Genomic DNA, 8,035 nt, shown 5'->3' on the forward strand with positions numbered 1-8,035 from the left:
GATATCACATTCACACCCAAAGATTAACAAAAATTCATAATAAATAACAATATCACCCATATCATGTAATGAAATATTCAAAACGATATCAGATGAGATTGTTACCTAATTTGCGGATAGTTTCCAAATTCGAACTCGCGGATCGGGATTGCAGATCGCGATGAGCGGCGAACGGTGGCCGACGGATCGACGGCCGGCGGCGACTCCCCGCGGGACAGCAGCGGCGGTACTGACCGAGCTTGCGCGGGTCGACGATAGCAGCGACGAGTAGTCTTCGGAAGTCGCGGAACAGCAGCAGCTCACCACGGGAGGGCGGCGAACGTCGGGGATGGCAGCAACTTCGGAGGATGTCGGCGTTGTGGTGGGGCAGGCCTTGCACGGAACGCAACCAGAGGAACAGCCGGCGTCGGGATTGGCCTGGCACAGAACGGCGACCAGAGGAGCGGCTGGCGTCGGGGCACTCCGTGGGACTCGTGTGGTGGAGAGTTGAATAGTAAAGAGGACCGCTGCTCGCTGGACTTTCAGTGAAACTCGCAAAAGGAAGAGTCCTTTTGGTTGCGTTTGGTTGAATTCCTCTACTCAAGATCACGTGGCTGTGACTTTCTTTGACTAAACATTCTTGACCTAAGTTGGCAGGATGTAATCAAAAGGCGACAAAGTCAACCTCTTGGACTCACGGGTTTCAACCTTCAACTTGGACAAGTCTTCAACTGGGCGGGGGAAGCGACTGGTCTGATGCTGCGTGAAGGTGCTTCGCTGCAATTGCAGGTTCAGTGATGAAGGCTCGCTGGTGTTGCTCACGGTGGCCGGTTGGAGCAAGAAGTTATCCTACGGCGTTCAAGGTGACAACGAGGAAGAGCAGCACCGCCGGGGATAAACTGCAGAGTCCTTTGGGCGCTGCGGAACAGCAGTGGCAGTAACTCGGGCAGGGCACGGCGGAGGGGCAGCGCGGACGTGGCGGATGCACCCGTGCGCAACCGACTCTCTCTCTTGCTCTTTACTTTCGCTCACGTGTGTCTCTCGTGCTCTCAAGAATTGTGTTTTTGGGAATTATGAGAGCCCCCTTCATTGAAGGGTATAATCACATATTTATATTGCAACCCTAGGTTAATTGACCGGACTTCCTAGTCCTAATGGGCTTAGACTTAGGCTTTATCATTTAATTTTATTTTAATTCCAAATGGGCTAAATTAATTCAGGCTGATTTAAGCTCAAATTAAAACAACCAAAGCCTTTTAGACTTGTGAATTTTGGCCCCTAATCCCTTAAGTGAGCCGAGTGCTCGAGCTCGGTTTACGCGATGAATTTTCAGCTTTCTCGCCACCGCCGGTCCGATGCGGAATGCAACTAACCTATATGAACTTAAACTATATGCTATGCAATTTTAATATTTTTGTTTAGGGGTTAAAATTTAATCCCTAATTTTCTATGCAAATTATTATTAAATGGTCGGTCGAAATTTAGGTGTCAACAGTTACTTTTGTCATTTGTTATACTAATGTTAGCTGTAACATAACTTTCAAGTCTTCAACAAAATTTAATTTAATTTTGAACACGAGTTAAATCATATTTAATGCAGACACATTCCTAGGGAGGAGGCCATTGAGGAGATGTACCGTGAATTGTGGTGCTAAAGACACATGAGAAAAGTTCTTTATGAATTATCTGTTTTTCCTTTCTCCAAAACATGTCTTGCCAACAATAAGGAGTTTCTATCGCTTTTAAGCAATTTTTCAGTGAACGTGTCCTGAACTAATTCCGTTGGATTGGGTGGGATGCACATGAAATGCACCATTTTCAATAATCAATATTCGATATAATACATATCATCCTCCCATTTTGAGTCTGTGAATAGTCTTTTTCTTTCCTCTGGATTCTAGATATCTTTATGTTTTTGTTTCCGTTTGTTTCAAGAAAAATAATTAATGGATAAAAATATTTTCATCATCGACAACAATTTATATATAAACATTCTTGTAAACGATGGATATATTTTTCATTTATTCATTTTTGTAAACTATACGAGCAATTATCTTTAGGAGATTATTTTTTAATAATTCATAAACACATTTTTTTCCCACTTTGGAGAAAACATTTTCCATGGTTGCCATTCTTCAACTCCTTACACCGGCATTGTCGCTGGCGGCCAAGGTTCCGGATTTGGAAGTTCGGCCAGGCGGCAATGCGAACCTTGCCCGTCCATGGCCAGTCGAAGAAGAAGGCGCCCTCTTCGTTGACATACGACGAGCCGCCATGGCCGGCGACGCTGCTGGCTCTCCAGATTTGGCTGTCCATGACCTACATTACCGTCCTGCCTCAATTTGGGTCTTCGCGAATTGAGGCCTTCATTGCTGTTGTCTCTATAACTATGCGAAAGAGAGTTTTCGCCATCTCCACCTCGGCAAGGTCAATCCTCAGCATCGACTATGAGAACATCCTGAAACTCATCGCCACACTGGTCAACCGAGGTGACTTGCCGGCTGTGCCGGAGCTCTCCAAGTCGCAGCTAACGAGTCGCTGGGGCCTTAACTTGGAGCGTGCATGCTGGAGAAGAATCCGGCATCCATGGCGTGTTTAGACAGCCGTCGTCGTCGTCAGGTTCTCCGTTCGGTGTGTTCCAAGGGGAGGGATCCGCCATTGGAGGGAATGGAGGTGCGCGCTCTGTTCAATACTCTGCTTTTGGGATAAAAAGAGTAAGCTTTTCCTCTCTTTTCCTTTCAGGGTGTTTCCACGCAGAAGGAAGAAGAAGAGAAAGATGGAGGTATCGATAAGCACACAATAAGGAAAGATGGAGGTATCGATCCAGTCGATTGGACTTGTGACGGTTCTAGCCGTCCTAACGACATGGGCATGGAGGGTGTTGAACTGGGTGTGGCTGAGGCCGAAGAGGCTCGAGAGGCTCCTCAGACAGCAAGGCTTCTCTGGCAAACCTTACACCTTCCTGTTCGGAGACCTGAAGGAGAACTCACGGTTGCTCAGGGAAGCCAACTCGAAGCCCATCGCCCTCTCCGATGATATCAAGCCTCGTCTCTTGCCTTTCTTGCATCAATCGATCCAAACCTATGGTATGCAGATCTTCATGGAATCTGTGTGTGACACTTACATTTTCTAATTCACTAACACTCGCTTGTTTTCTTCCTTTGGTCGATGCCGTCCTCGATGAGTTTTCAAACATTCGACATCACTGTCCCTTTTATTGGAGATTCATGCTTCCCATTTTGAATTTTAGCGACAAACGATAGCAATATATCTCAAGTTGTTTTTATATGCACACGATAGGAATACCTTAGCATTCAAAAGCGAACATTAAATAAAAGTCGTACATGCCCAAGCCGTTTCACATTTGGATTTTCACTGGCCACTTAGAAAGGTATTTACAAGGACAAAAAAGCAATGACTATCATTCAAAGTATCTTTGTGTAAGAAGTAGGAACAAACGATCAAATTTTCGGTATTTAAACATGTGAGATTGATCACAATCATTTTAAAGTCTATTCATGAGCAGCCCAGACTGTTCAAGAGTGTTTTTGACGTTTCGTTTCCGCTTTTAGCGAAAAATTTATTTGATAAATGAGGCCATTTGCGAATGAGATGAATAAGAAATTTTTGTGGACATTTATCACTTGTTAGTTATTGATTACAACCTAAAGATTAATATAAATGTGTCTTATTTTTCCAGGTGCATTGCAGGCAAAGACTCGTTCATGTGGATAGGCCCAACACCAAGAGTGAACATAATGAACCCCGAACAACTGAAGGAGATCTTCTCCAAGATAAACGACTATCGCAAGCCAGCCTCCAATCCCCTGTTGAAGTTGCTCACCGATGGACTCGTGAACCACGAGGGCGAGAAATGGGCACGGCACGGGAAGATAATCAATCCAGCATTCCACATGGAGAAGTTGAAGGTACCTAGAACTCTGCTCAAATGAATTGAGCCACACATATTGATGCCCCAGGATCTTTCTTTTAATTCCATCTTTGCATTGTTCTGTTATTCTTGCAGCTTATGTTGCCTGCGTTTCATTCAAGTTGCACCGGAATGGTTGATAGATGGGAGAAACTGGTATCGGTAGAGAGACCGTGTGAGGTCGTCATGTGGGTAGACCTTCAAAATTTGACCCGTGATGTGATCTCTCGGACAGCATTTGGCAGTAGCTTTGAAGAAGGCAAAAGGATTTTCGTACTTTAAGAGGAACAAGCCCTTAAAGTACAAGCCCAGCTCGCAATTAAATTCCTTCAATTGGTCTACGTCCCCGGCTGGAGGTAAAGTCTCTCATCATCCATAAGCTAATTGAATCTAAAGGAGCTACTAGCTTACAAACATAACATTCTAAATCATCCACCTATTTGATTCTATATTCGTAGGTTTGTGCCAACTAGTGTGAACAGAAGGATGAAGAATATAGGAAAGGAAGTGCGGTCTCTGCTCATGGACATTATCCACAGAAGAGAGACAGCAATGAGGGCAGGGGAAGCTGCTAGCGATGATCTATTGGGGTGTTGCTGGAATCAAACATGAAAGAGAATGTTAGGATGAGCATTCACGAGGTGATCGAGGGGTGCAAGCTTTTCTACTTCGCCGGACAAGAGACCACTTCGGTCTTGCTGGTTTGGACCGTGGTCTTGTTGAGCGTGCACTCGGATTGGCAAGCCCGAGCTAGGGAGGAGGTCCTCCAAGTCTTTGGAAGCAGAAAACCTGACTTTGACAGGTTAAGCCACCTCAAGATTGTAAGTTCAATATTGTTGAAAGTAGGACTCGTAACAGGTCCTGTATGAAGAATTCTTCACGAGCATTTTTCATCACATGACACATGATATTCATTCCATTCTTACTAAATGCGCGTTTTGCGATCCTTTATAGACAAAACTTTTGGTTAAATAATGCCATCCTAGGATGATGATCATTGCAATGAATTGACAGGAACTTGGGTTTCCCCTCAAGACAAGAACCTGATTTTTTCTAACAAGAGCCTCAAACCTTTTTGGCTGTATGAAAATTACAATCTTTTCCGTTCTCTTCGTGGATACTGATTTCATTGTAGTCTTTCTTGGCAATCGTAATCATACATAGATTGTCCTCCATACCAATCTCTACCATATGACAACTTTTACGGATTTGTTGCGATCAGGTCACAATGATCTTGAATGAGGTACTGAGGCTATATCCACCGGTAATCACGGTGCAACGCAAGCTTCACAAGGAAACAAAACTCGGGAAGCTGATCATACCCCCGGGAGCCCAGCTATCAATTCCACACCTCCTCATCCACCATGATAGAGAACTGTGGGGCGAGGATGCCGAGGAGTATAAGCCAGAGAGGTTAGCCGAGGGAGTGTCCAAGGCCACCAAGAACCAAGTCTCCTTCTTCCCGTTTGGATGGGGCCCTCGCATATGCATTGGCCAAAACTTCACATTGATAGGGGCGAAGATTGCGCTCACCATGATACTTCAGTGGTTTACATTCGAGCTCTCTCCTTCTTATGCGCATGCTCCTTTCACTCTCTTCACGCTCCAGCCACAGTATGGTGCTCGGTCATCTTGCACAAGGCAAAGTAAAAGTTGCAGATCTGGGTGACATGCACTCTAGACGAAAACGTGCATTGAATCAATGGCCTTTGGCAATTAATATTTAGTACAATAGACTCAACTTTCTAGTAGTTTCTTTCAAAAGCTTGGAGTAAGAATTTTACCTTCGTTAAAAAATGGTTATAAGGGGCGCACCGCAACACATCTTTGATTATTACTTTTGCCGTTGGCACTGTCAATAGTCGTTGTCTCTCTCTCTCTCTCTCTCTCTCTCTCCCACGCGCAGAGGTTGGACGACCTTAACCGAAAACTTCATATGAGAATAATTATAACTTGTAATTTATGATGCACTCACTAATCCACCAGTTACAAATTAATACTTTGAAAGCTCCTCTTCATGCTTTTGCAAAACCAAATTCAACCGACGCATTCGATGCATGGATATAACGTGTGAACAGGGAACAAACACGTAAAATATGTTATATGAATAATTAAACACTATTCCAAAATTGAATTTTAGCTAAAACTGTGTCGAATTTTATACAACACTTGTCATAGGCTTCTTACACCATCATGACAGACAAAAATTCTCTCACCCTCGCCAGGCCAGGCCGACGCTCGCCTAGACGAGGGCGACCGTCAACCCTCGCTTGAGGCTTGCGGAGAGGCTCGGCGGTGGCCAGCAGAGGGAAAAAGGAAAAAGAAAAGAAAAGAGAAGAAACGAAAAAAGGAAAAAAAATTAATAAAATTCAAAAAAAAATATTAAAATATTATTATAAATTGTCAACATCAGTGTCGGCCGTACCACGTAGGATGCTTGGCATTCACGTCAGCGATTTCCATTCAAAATTGGTCGGATGGACTCAATTGACAAAAAGTGAAAAGATTTAGGACTCAATTGACAAAATTAAAAAGTTAAGAACTCAATTGGCAAAAGTGCAATAGGTTTATGACTTTTAGAACAATTTTTCTGAAATTATTCAGTGAACATGTCTAATTCTGCTAGATCAGGTGGGATGCACATGAAATGCACCATTTTCAATAATAAATATTCGATTTAATACGTATCATCCTCATGTTTTGAGTTTGTGAATAGTAGGGGTGAGCATCGGTCCAAGGTTTAACCCTGGATCGGCCCAACTTGGCCAAACCTGGTCCAATTCTCAATGAGACTAGACCGGTCCATAGTCTTGGGATCCCCGAAACCTATACTATGCGGGTTAGTCCCTAGCCTTGGGACTTTAGGGTATGTGTGTGTGTGTGTATATCTTTTGTCCAAAGGCAAAATGACACAAACAGTCCACGAACTTTGATTTAATGTGCAATTTGGTCCCTAAATTTTTAATTTGTTCAATGTAGTCCCTAGACTTTAACCCAATATGCAATGTGGTCCCTGAACTTTTAATTTGTTCAATGTCATCCCTGAACTTTTGGTATATGTTCAATTCAATCCCTAAATTATATGAAAATATTCAATGCAGTCATTTGCATTAATTTAAGTTCAGGGACTATATTGAACATGTACCAAAATTTCAAGGATGACATTGAACAAAATAAAAGTTCAAGGATCACATTGAACATTAGCCCAAAGTTCAAGGATTACATTGAACAAATTAAAAGTTTAGAGACCAAATTGCACATTAAGTTAAAGTTCAGGGACTGTTTGTGTCATTATCCCTTATCCAAACCCTAGGCCACTACTCTTCTTTCTTTTGCCACTTAAAATAAAAAATTAAAAACTCGGTTGCCTCTCTTGCTTTTTTGGTCTAATGAACGACTTCTTTTTATTAAATATGGATTGCCTTACCGATGAGATTACCATCAATAAATAGAATTTACACATTGAAGTTTAATGAATATAAGTAGTGAGATGTTCTATTAATAGTGCTAATAGTAATTTCAATTTAAAACTATTGTTAAGTAATAATTATGTTTATTGTTTGTTTTATTTTCAGGTATTTAGAAGTTGAAGTGATCTTTTTAGAATGAACAAGATATGAAGTTGTATAATTCGTGGTTTATGTTACGTATTTTGAACTTTTTATTGTTTAATTTTATTTCACATGTTCATCTTCTACGGTTGATTGTTTTTGGCAAGTTTAGATTTCTGTTGTTGCCTTTTATTAGATTTATGTTTGATTTGTACCGTGTTCACAGTTTGGTTGCTCAATATCTCATTGTCAATAGATATGTAATTTGAAAAAGTACGTTTGTCATTTCAAGGAATATAAAAAATGAAACAAAAAAAAAAAGAATCGGTTGATCTTGGGTTTACCCCGAACCGAACCAAACCCATAGGGTCGGTCCAATCCTTGGCCCCAAGCTTAACAGGGTCATCCAAGGTCCCAAAAATTGGAGACCAATACTATGCAAGTCGGTCCTTGAGTTAGGTGTTGGAATTGCCCAATTTGGACCATGCTCACCTGTATTTTAGGCATCCTTACGTTTTCTTTCATCTTTTTCTTCCACTTTGGGTCACGGTCTATGGTCTACGTCTATATAAAC

General features: G+C 42.2%; 1 pseudogene; it reads left to right on the forward strand.

Moving 5' to 3' along the window:
* Positions 1 to 2,768: 2,768 nt before the first annotated feature.
* On the forward strand, positions 2,769 to 5,692 carry LOC115681169 (cytochrome P450 72A397-like; annotated as a pseudogene).
* Positions 5,693 to 8,035: the final 2,343 nt, after the last annotated feature.

The sequence above is a fragment of the Syzygium oleosum genome, unplaced genomic scaffold (assembly GCF_021117445.2).
Source record: "Syzygium oleosum isolate NSW1041296 unplaced genomic scaffold, Sole_v2.1 Sole_v2.13, whole genome shotgun sequence".
NCBI classification, from domain to species: Eukaryota; Viridiplantae; Streptophyta; class Magnoliopsida; order Myrtales; family Myrtaceae; genus Syzygium; species Syzygium oleosum.